We start from the raw sequence: 12,445 nt of genomic DNA, 5'->3' as shown, positions 1-12,445 counted from the left end.
GAACTGTGAACACTCCCATTAGAGGAAGGAAGCATTCTGATGAAGAACTAGAAGAAGAGAACGCACAACCATGGCAAGAGCGGTGAGATCGGGCCACGAAGTGTAGGTGGACCCACCGCCTTATTGTTGACATCAGGGGGATTTGCTGGAGGACCCAAGGTGCGCAGTTTTGAGTTAACGCAATTCTTGGGTCATGGGGGATTCGGGTCTTATTTGTATAGATTCGGGCTCGATCAATCTGAAAATTCTCTGAAGAGGGAGGTGGAAGAGACCCCCTCAACATGTTTTCTTTTTGTGTCTGCGATTCACTGTAGAGCGTATAGAGATGCTCGGCAACCTGTGACGTGAGCATATGTTTCGCCCTGAAGATATCATCCTATGAGTCCTATTATAAGGCGAGGCACAGTGGAAGACTGTGGAAAGATTCGTGAGAATGGTCATGAGGAAGCTCCAATTATATGAGGAGTACAGCAGAGGAAAATGGCGCGGGGGCAGACTGGTGCTTGGATGAGTGCCTAGCGGGCAGGGGGCCCGCTAGGGACTCATACCCACACGTACAGGGGGTACGTGTGGGTATGCCTGGGTGCGATGAGGCCGTAATAGAGGCCATACTATGGCCGTAGACACATACTATATAGTATGTGTCTACGGCCATAGTATGTGTCTATATATATATATATATATATATATATATAAATAGACTGGACTGTAATTAAATTGTGCATGCAGTAGTCCGATACCGCTAAAGAATGTAGATGGTGTTTTTATATGATGAAACATATCTATCTGTTCTTTTTGGAGGAAAAAACTTTCTAATCACTTCATTATATTTAAAAGATTTATTCGTTTTTATGGTGGCAACATCGTCAAGTGTGCACCAGTATGATTTAACATACCTTTTGAAGTTTGGATATCAGATGTATGAACTTTTTGTAGATCTTGATTTTTAAAAACTAATAACTGTAAAAGACCTGGTGTAGCTAAATAGATTATATCAACTAAATAAATATTAAATATCTGCTCGCGACAAAATCATCCATAAAAATGGGTGTAATTTATTTAAAATTTAAAGTTGAAGCGGAAGAGAATTTTAAGCCTAATACAGTCGCATATTGTTTATTAATTTACAATAATATAGTTAGTTATATACTCTCTCCCTTGATGAGCACTGTGATAAAGCAACAGTAATAGGTTAAAGGTGGCAGATAATTTAATAATTTTTTTTTTTTTTTTCAATTTTTAATGATATAAAGCTAATGATTGATATTAAATAGAGATCAATATCTATCAATAGAGATATTATAATATCTATCTAAACCAATACTAACAAATAATTATTATCTGATTTAAAGAATAATTGACAGCTGACATCATGTTATAAGAGACAGGATTCCCCATGACGTCATCAACAGTCTATAGTAAATGTTCATTAAATAACAAACTATAACGAATAAGATAGGACCTCATGTAGCATCTAAAGCATATGTTTTACTATGAATTTTTCACTAAATTAAGTATTTCAAAATGTAAATTTACGTGATCACACATTCATCATTGAAAATAGCTGTTCATTAATGTAGTCGTGAAACACACGTGAGGTTTAAACTTCAGTAGCTTTGTTGGTTCTTTGTTCTAATTTTGGACTCATCTCAAACCCATGTATCCTATGTATTTTGAAGTAAATGTACTCTTTCAGTGTGAAAATTTAACTACAAAGAGGGGGTAATCTTGGAAAACATAGCGTGAGTGAGGTTCTGCCTCAACTTGGACTAAAGGGGTTAAAGTCAAAGTGAAGATTAAACCTCATGTTTTCATACTAGTATTCTGTCTGTCTCTCTCTCTCTCGCTCTCTCAATCTCTCTGTGTGTGTCTGCGCGCGCGCACTATAATAGTAATAAATTTTAATAAGTAATATAAAATATATACTAAGATAATTTTAGTATTTCATAAGGACATAAATAAGGAAATGTCTAACACTTAGTTTATAAGATACTTCTATTATGAGGAAATCCTGTGTTCCCACTGGGATCTACCTTGAGTAATTAAAGATCAGTAGGCAGAGTTTGTTAAATTACACACTTTAGAAATTTTTTTTTTGATAACAACTTAGTAACTGTTGCTTTAAAAAATATAATCGTTTATCAACTCAATTTGTGGGTTACAATATACTGTTCCATAGGCAATATGAACAAAAAACCAAGTGATCTTTGATTAAACACAAATTTTTGTCCGAACACAAAGGCAAAAGGTAAAAAAAAAACAACACAAGAAAGAATAAACGTAAATACTATTTCTTTATATTTATTTAAAAATAATCAAATGTACAAAAATACATTAAGAAATTTGTATCACACAATAATTATCTTACATTAAAAAAACTTACCATTAAAAGAAAATACATAGTAAAAAAGGTATATGCATAACTTACAGAAAAAATACATTTGATTACAAAAATAATACAGCCTATTTTAAAAATAAAATAGTAAATACACAAATATCAAACATCAACAAATGACTAAAACATTTTTAATATGGCAACAACACATATTTAATAAATTAATAAAAAAAAAACAAAAAAACTGGTGTTTATAAAATAGAATCTTTTTTCAAAGATAAAAAAGACTTCATCTAGGTTACAAGATTACTTAAACATTTTTATATCAATCAAATTTTATGAATGAATTCGTAAAATAGGAAATGTTTTCAGCATTTAGGGTAATAGTAATAACATTTATACAATATAATACAAAAAAAAATTTTAAATATTTACTTAGTCTTAACTTGATCCATTGTAATAACTATTTTTTTATTAAATAATACAAAAATTAATTTTCACTTTAATCTGTATTTTTGTAGTTTGTAATATAACTACGAGTCTATTAAAATTAAAATAAACATGATATGTATATATACTATTAATTGGTATAACTCACAAACATCACCGAAATCTCTGCCACCTAGAAAAAAATATTTAACATTTTATTATAGTATAGCTTCAACAAGAAAATATTTTATATTTTATTCTGGGTGGACAAAAATTTATTGTGAGTGCAAAATTAAATATAATGCTTAATAATTAAAATAGAAAACAATAAAAATATTAACATACAATCCTGTGATAAATGTTAGTAAACCTGATGATTAATGGTACAAGCTAGTACTCGTTTTGAATTTTAATGGTTTTTTTTTTATAGAACATATCTACTAAACTGATAAACAGAAATTCATATCATACATTTTGTGACACACACATTATTTTCTGAAGTAAAAATCTAAATATTATAACTTAAGAATTAATTACCTACAGATGTAATGTTTCTTATTCATTATATATATTTAGAGACTACTTTTAAACTTTGTAGTCATATTATAACAATATTAAATACTAGAAATAGGACATATTAATAGTACATAATGACATATTAATACTAGAAAGCCACAAAGTAAAGATAATGTAAAAAAAAATCTATTTTCACTAAAACGTAAAAATATTTATATTACAAACTACGTAAATATAATATGGTATGTATCAGTTACGTTTAAATTATATTTGCTATTAATAACTACTAACATTTTTCACAAACCAAAATTATATTTTAGAGTTTGAAGGACATGGTTTTATAAATTTCCTTCAAATAATTCAGAAAACTCTCTTTTGTAATAATTGCAAGTTAAAATTCCAAAAGTTCGAATCTCCACTGTTCCAAAATAATTTTCTGAAAAACTTTACTTGTAAAAAATTACTGTACAAGTTATAATTGTAAAATATAAAATTCATGTACATTAAAATAACATGGCAAAATTTATGGCATAGATTAATTTCTCATACAAGTAGCATACGAGGTCTGTAAATAAAATAATGAGACTAGTTTTTTTTTTGGCAGTCAAAGTGGCAACACTGTAAAGTTACTAATAAACTTATGGTTATATGAACAGCTGATTTATATTACGTATTAATATTTTTAGTCTATTATTGCCATCTTAGACGTAAACAAAATTTTTGTGTAACGAGTTTTTGTTGTGCATTACAAAAATGAGTGATACTAATTATGAGCAACATTGTGCAATCAAGTTTTGTGTTAAACTCTGTGAGAATGCTACTGAAACTCTTTCACAACTGAAAAGGGCGTATGGAGATGACGCTCTGCCATGAGCCCAAGTTTTTAGGGGGTTTAAAGCATTTTCAGATGGCCAGGAATCAGTTGAAGATGATCCATGCTCTGAAAGACCATTAATGTCAAAAAGTGATGACAATGTTGAGCGAATCAGAGAATTGATACGGTACGACCGGCAATTAGCTGTCAGAATGATTACAGAACAATTTAATTTACCACAGTACATTAAATTTTGATAAATGAATTGGACATGAAAAAAGTTTGTTCAAAATTGGTCCCACAAAACCTCACTGCTGAACAGAAAAACAACAGGGTGGAAAAGGCCGCGACCTTCCAGGGCAAATTGAAACTGATCCTGATTTTCTAAAAAAAAATGTTATTACTGATGACAAATCTCATATATTTGAGTACGACCCAGAAACAAAATGTCAAAGCAAGGAGTGGCACACTTCAAACTCACTACATCCCAAAAAAGCAAAAATGAGCAAATAAAAAATCAGAACCATGCTAATTTGTTTCTTCTTTAGTAATGGCATTGTCCATAAGTAGTTTTTGCCTGCAGGACAGACTGTAAATGAATATGTTTACCTAGAAATTCTTGAAAGACTGTGGAAAAGAGTTGCCAACAAAGGATCTGCATTTAATGCACCTTGTCATGTTGCACTCTCAGTTAATGAGTTTTTGGCAAAGAAAAACATTCCTGTAATTCCTCAACCACCTTATTCACCTGACTTGAGTCCCTGCCACTTTTTTCTGTAACCGACTTTAAAAAAAACACCTCAAAGGATGGCATTTTGGAACAGTAGAAAACATTAAAAATAATGTAACCAACCATCTGAAAGATATTCCGGTTTCTGAGTTTCAACACTGCTATGAAGAGTGGGAATACCGTTTGAAGTGTTGTGTGGCTTCCCAAGGGAACTATTTCGAAGGTGATAAGAGTCCATGTATAATTGAACTGTAAATAATAAGTTTTCCTGAACCAGTCTCATTACTTTATTAACAAATTTCGTATTACATAAAAATAAATGCTTTAAGTTGTGAATGAAGTCAGTAACAATAAAGAATTAAATTACAAAGAAATTTAAGAATGAATACGTGGAAAGAAATAAGTAATGATAAGTGGAAAGACAAAAAAATAATTTTGAGTTATAAGACAACAAAATTATTAACAATGATAAAAAATGGTGAGCTTGAAACTGGGAATGTTAATAAGGAGAACATCCAGATGTCAAAATACAATGATTAAATTCTGATTTTCAATATGTTTACTATCTGTACCACTGAAAATAAAATGTGATATAAAATTCTGGCAAAGAATTCAAATCACTGTTGTGATTTGAATTCCTCCAATGAAAGTCAAAGAACAATTTATATTAAATTATATCTCACAAATAACAATACACAAATCCAGGGATGGGTTTATATAATGTTTTTTTTGTTTTTTTTAGGAAATCTGAGCTTGTATTTTGCCTGATCTTTATTTCGAGAGGAAAACTATGTTTTCAATAAATATTGTTGAACAATAATGTACTGCTTTCATCCTCAGTAAAAAATCCCCAATTATCTGAATGGTTGTGAACAGGATGGTGTCTGCTACCTGGACAGACTTTTATACAGGGCTGTTTTCTTGGTATTGCAGTTCCTCTCTTTTTAGATTATACTTTCTCATTATCCATCCCTTTTCCTAATCCATGATCCATTCTTCCCAATAAGGGTCCTGTGGGTGTAGATAAGATACTAAGTCCATGCTGAGGTTGTAAAGACTTGTAGAGCCACTGTGATCTGACGAGAGATGACTGTTTTCTGACCAGTGGCTGAACAATACATCTAATGGCTGAAGTGCCTGATGGGTAAATCCAGGACTCCTAATCCCTCCTAAAATACAAATACAGATCTGATAGAGGGCTGTAGAGAAGTAGCTCAATAAATTGAAACAAAACTTAAATCTCTGATATTTTAATAAGAATTAAACTAATAAATAGATTAGATATAGACAAACTTTACATAGGTACAAAATGTTTTTATAAATGATATTATTTATGACAAAATTACTTCATTAGATGAACATTTTATTTCAATTGTCACCCTGAACCTATACCAGGATTGAAATTCATCAGCATGGCAAGGTCATTTACACAATACTACTTTCTTTCTGATCTCTTTCATCATATCAATAATTTCTCCTCTACTGTTGTCTTTTCATCCTGAAATGATTACTTTTAATACCTGCTTGTTTTGTTTCACAATTCCTGTTTCAAAAATACAACCCACTCACAACATCTAATTTAAATTCAACTAAATTTCACAATTTTCTTCACATCTGTGTTCGTTTCTTGATTTTTAACTTAAGTACTTCATAAGTTACTTCCTAATTTATAATATAATTATTCTACTTATAAAAAAAAAAATACTTGGAATTATATCTTATGTTGTAGAATGTAATATTATTTTTATACCAGGTGATATTTAAGTATGGAAACATCTTTATACTGCATACCTGAAAGTTAATTGGAGATAGAAAGAAAAGGGGTTCTACACAATTAAAAAAAACTGCATTGTGGTGGGTTTTTAATTTTTATCTGCCACATTGATTCAAATTTAATTCTTTTAAATAGCACGGTGGATGGACACATGATTTCAATTTAAAATTTTACAAGAAAAACAATGTTTTTCTGTTAATGCCTTCATTATCAAATTAAAAGCATTCAAATCTCCAATGACAGAAAAATCGTGTTAACTATAAAACAAGGTAAAATAGCATTTTACATTTATAATACATACAATAACAAAGTTTAAACAGTGCTATAATATTGATGATAATAATAAACAATTACTAATAATTCACAACACAACAAATTAAACGACTATATCAACTGATATTATTTTCTAAATAAAAATTAACTTGCAGTGATAATAGCAGCTGACATTTGTTACTTATCATAAATGAAACAAATCAGCAGGAAATACTTTTTACTTAAAAAATATATTACATATTTAGTTGAGTAAATCAGCTGTTAATTTAATTCGAACATTATACGTAATTTTCAAAAATGTGTAACAGTTAAATATTTTAGGTAGAAAGTTGTAAATAGAACAATATACAAATCTTAGAAAGATTAGAAATTCTTGTAGCAAAGAATATTTTTATTATTTAATTTATGTTTAATTATTAAATTAAAAATAAGCTGTTACATTTTTATAAACATATTTTTTTTAAATAATACATTTTATTCTATAAATTTCATAATTTGTGTTTTAACAACCGTTTTATTTTACACATAATAATATATATTCAGAATTTAATGAATTTAATTTATTAATTTAATCAGAATTTAATGACTGATTATTCCAATCATATAAAAACACACACACACACACACAGACAGACAGACAGAGAGAGAGAGAGAGAGAGGGATAATTTTTAAGTAAATTATTTTTAACTCTTTACCCATGATGTAATGGAGACGGTACATGCATTTGGGGTAAGAGGTTGTGTGTGCGTGTGTGTATGTCTGTTACCATTTTTGCCAAAAACTACTGGACAGATTTCAATGTGGTTTTTTGCAATACATAGGTGTCACTTCAGAGCAGGTTCTTAGACATGTTTTACAGTTATAGGCTATCAAAGGGCACTGAAGTAGATGTGTTTCTCTAAAACAGTCGGGTCAATTTTAATGCAATTTTTTTTTTAATGATATATCTAAAAAAAAACTGGTACTTACGTATTAACGCCACTGCAGCTAGAGCTTTATTTAAAAACAAAGTAGTCAATCGGATTTCAGTGGAAAATGGGCCGATATAGAGTTTAACATAGATTCAAAACAGTCTCTTTATTAATTTTAATATATTTATTTTATAAATATAGTTTAACCAAACTTAACCTACGCTCGCTTCGCTCGCTAACCTTGACTAATTAACACCGTAATTTTTTGAGTATTTATTTAATAAATTCAGTAATTATTGCAATTATTTATTATTTAATAATTACTGAATTTATTAAATAAATACTCAAATAATTACGGTGTTAATTAGTCAAGGTTAGCGAGCATAGGTTAAGTTTGGTTAAATTATATTTATAAAATAAATAAATATAAATAACCATTTCTTAAAATTAATAAAGAGACTCAATAAAATAAATACTTAATTTTAAATAAAGCTGTAGCTGCGGTGGCGTTAATACGTAAGTACCAAAAAACGTCTCAGTTATGTCAAGAAACACAGGTAAATTTTTTGTTGACTGATCGAGTAGTTTTTTGCCCATGATGGAACGGAAACAGTGTATGCATTTGGGGTAAGAGGTTTTGTATACGTGTGTTACCATTTTCTTCAAAAACTACTGGACCAGTTTTTATGTGGTTTATGCATTACATAGGTATCACCTCAGAGCAGGTTTTTAGATTAGTTTTACGGTTATAGGCCAACAGGGGGTGCTGCAATAGAAGTGTTTCTCTAAAACACGTCAATTTTGATGCGGTTTTCTGCATTACATAGGTATCACCACAGAGCAGGTTCTTAGATTAGTTTTACGGTTACAAGCTACCAGGGGGCGCTGTAATAGATATGTTTCTTCAAAAACTGCTTCGTGGGTTTTTAACATTTTTAATTTTATCACTAAAATAATTTTAATTCTATCAAGACAAAATTTTATCACTTGTTCTTTTTAGTTTAACCTAACTTGACGTGTTAGTGAAATCTGCTAATGAGATATTTTTCATTGTTCTACCCTTGCTTAATTGGGCTTTTTGGGGCAAAATGGTAACAAGTTATTTCTGGTTTTTTTTAAATATTTTGTTAAGAAAATATCTATTTCAATTAGGAATGATTATTTTTGAAAAAATATATGTTTGCTTTAATAAGGTGAGAAATAAAAAAAAATTAAATTAAAAATTTTAAAAACCACAACTAAACAACTGTGATATTATTTTTAAGACAATAAAATTTAAGATTTTGATTAACCATCGTGCATAACTGTGATGATAAATAACGCTTATCTATGCAATCTACAGGTGACACATGACGGTCAATCAAAATCTTAAATTTTATTGTCTTAAAAACAATATCACAATGTCACAGAGGATTATAAGGTAAAAATACTGTTATTTAATTATTTCATGTTTTTAAGGTAGTCGTATGTTTTTTAAAATTTTTAAATTTTATTTTTCATGTTTTTAAGGTTTTATTTTTAAAAATACGTTTAATTAATTAGAAAAGTATCTAAAATCTACCTGATGTAATGATCTACATGATGTAATCAAAATCTTATCATCCTATGCCTATACATTAAGTTTTTTATGCAAAAATATTTAAAAACACGGTTTTTTAAGTATATGTTTGAAGACATGAATACACAAAAACTATTGAAAATAATTACATTGTGTTCAAGAATGCTAAGCATTTATTAATTGATTAAAAAAGAGAAGAAAAAGATTCATTTCTTTTTACCATTTTGCAAAAGAGGTTCCATATTTGGGAATTCACAGTGGTTAGATTATGTACAGTGAAACACTGAGAATTTTTCTTCCTTTGCACAAAGAAATATAAACAGTGTGAACACACAAAAAAAGGGTTGTTGCCTATGTAGTACTATAATAGACACTAAAATTAAAGAAAAGAATCAAACTTTGGTAGAGAAAAATATAAATACTTGATTAACTTTTCATTGGATACCTAGTATAAGAGCAACATAGGATGCAAGCAGAGAAAACAGATGCAATGCCAATAAATGATGCGATGGAAAGAACACATAACTGGATCCATGTTATACCAGCACGACTGACGACTGGAGCACATCTCTGTAAAAAAAAAGAAAAGAAAACAATATATAATTATTCTACAACATGGCATTAAACATTTTAATAAAAAGCAAGTATACTGCAGAATTGGGGTATGCATATCCACTGTTAGGTGGATATGCTAAGAGCATTGACTATTATTCTAATTACATTATTAGTAGAATAATATCTGAAGTGTTTTATGTGTTTATAATTATATTACTTATAATATGTCTCTTTTTTGTTTCTTCTGGGCGATATCATCATCCAGAAATTATTATGTCAAATCGTATTAGAAGATGAGCTGAATTTGCCCAGAATTTACATGTAAAAATAACTTTCTAAAAATTCAAATATTTCATCAACATACTGACTGACCACTGTGCCAAATAACAAAAACAACCAACAAACACAGTAACAGAACTTGAAAAACTAATACCAAAAGTTAACTTTCGCGGTATCCTGCACCATCAGTCGGTACAAAATTATAAAAATACATCAATAAAAACAAAAATTAATGAATAAAAGTCAAATATTATAAAACATAAACTTCAAACCAGAACAACAGAAGACTTGAACAACAAAAATCAATGCCAACTGGAATGATAATAAATTTAAAACATCACGCAACTATGTACGTAAACAATGTTGCCCACTGTTACAATCCACTACGTCCTTAATAAAATCATCATCTTCAAAAACGATCTGATGAATCATTTCATACTTTTGTTTAAGTTTATAAATATAATACTTTTCAAGTGTACCCATTCTTCTACTGCTGTTACAAATTTCCAAAATTTCTAAATTATTTTTACAATCAGTAACACTATGCCCTCACAACAACAAATAGTCGGCCATATTAGATAAACCTCTCTTTCCATTTCTGTAAGCATTGTAATGTTACATAAACCTCATTTTGTAAAAGTGTTAGTTTTGCCAATATAAATTTTATTGCATTCATTACATTTAATTTTATACATTCCACTTAAATCCTCTCCATTACTTTATTACTATTATTATTATTACTTAAATATTTTATATGGTTGTTTAGTTTGTAAGCTTTTTTACATTTATCTTTATCATAAATATCAGTAATTTTGTCTATTATTTTATTTGTATAACTGTATTTTAAGAAAAAACTATTACTAATCTCTGTGCTATTTTCTTGTTGCAGTTGTGTAAAACTATCACGGTACTTAATTCTCTGCTTTCAATATATTTTATCTATACCTCCAACATCAAAACCATTAAATACTGCTATTTGTTTTATTACATACATTTCTTTTTTAAGTTTATCATTGTTCCTTGTATAATGTAAAGCCCTAAGCTCTCTAAACATCAGATTTTTACATATATTTTTTTGTGACCATGGGTGATTTTCTGTTCTTTTCTATTTCACACGTAAACTTTAAATTATCATTATAGTTATTAAGTTTTCATAATGAACAAATGTTCATTATTTATAACTGAATTATATATAACCAAAATATCATGTACATATCTCATCCATAATAGCACTTAATATGTCATGAATTAAATAATTGCAGAAATAGGTGAACCCATAGGTAAACCTTTTGTCAGTGTATAACAGTTGTTCTCACATATATAGGATAGAGAAGAAGGATTAAAGCCATGATTGACTCAAGTTTCACGTGCTCTCCTTAAGGGGAATAATCGAAAATAATAATAGTAATAATAATAATAATAAATATATATAAAGTAAAAAATATCACTTATTTGAAATAATAATAATTTAATTTATATAACAATGAAAACAATTTTGGGGGTCGTATAAATTTTGTTAAATATTTTATTTCTACTTATTCACTTGTAATTATTTTTATTTTTGAAGCAATGTTAGGATAAAATTAAATATTGTCAAAGTAAACATCAGTTCTGATTTCTTTTGTTTGATTTTGGGTTCAACAAATGTCTTTACTTGCTTTATTTGGTCTTTGGTTTCGCACTTTGGTAAATGAATTATAATTTAATAATTTTCTGTTTACAAAATATACAATTAATTATTATAATATTATTAATTTAACCATTTATAATTGGATCTTGGCTAACATGCAATAATATTTACAGTTAATGAAATAAATAAATTATAATACAGAGTTAGATTTGTTTAAATTCTTATTCACATCAAGAAAAAAATTGTTTAATTAATCTCCAAAAATAACCATTTTTGATCAAAATAATTATTGCTCAGAAAATGCCAAATAATGGCAGAAACTGCTTATCCTAAATGAACATGGGCTACAAAAAAACAATTACTAACTGGATACTAAATATGGTAAATATTTAGAATTGTTTTTCATTTCACAAAATGAGTAAATGTTGATCTGTATTAAAAAGTATGGATTTTTTTGTATTTTGGAAAAAATTGTTTACAATGGAATTAAATTGTTTACAATAGTAGAATTGTGGTCACTTGGAAGTAAAAAGGTTTACCTAGTAAACAGTCTAATCCTAGATATTAGGCACTTCAATTCTAATCTGATAAGGCTAGATTTTTACCATTATTATGAAGCAAGTTATTTAAAAACTGAAAAA

General features: G+C 28.6%; 1 protein-coding gene across 4 annotated transcripts in view; it reads right to left on the bottom strand.

The window, feature by feature from the left end:
- Positions 1–2,327: 2,327 nt before the first annotated feature.
- The window catches only part of LOC142324702 (nucleolar protein 6-like), a 114,892-nt gene continuing 104,774 nt past the window's right edge, over positions 2,328–12,445 (bottom strand). For 3 of the 4 annotated variants that reach the window (XM_075365611.1, XM_075365613.1, XM_075365614.1), the window contains 2 exons: positions 9,786–9,910; positions 5,524–5,993 (listed from right to left, as the gene is read on the bottom strand). The gene's annotated coding sequence lies outside the window, so the exon portion shown is untranslated. Of the gene's footprint in view, positions 2,958–5,523; positions 5,994–9,785; positions 9,911–12,445 lie in introns of those variants that run through there. The other variant, XM_075365612.1, reaches the window with a different exon arrangement.

This window comes from Lycorma delicatula, chromosome 5 (genome assembly GCF_047948215.1).
Source record: "Lycorma delicatula isolate Av1 chromosome 5, ASM4794821v1, whole genome shotgun sequence".
NCBI classification, from domain to species: Eukaryota; Metazoa; Arthropoda; class Insecta; order Hemiptera; family Fulgoridae; genus Lycorma; species Lycorma delicatula.
This window is presented reverse-complemented; position numbering and strand designations above follow the sequence as displayed.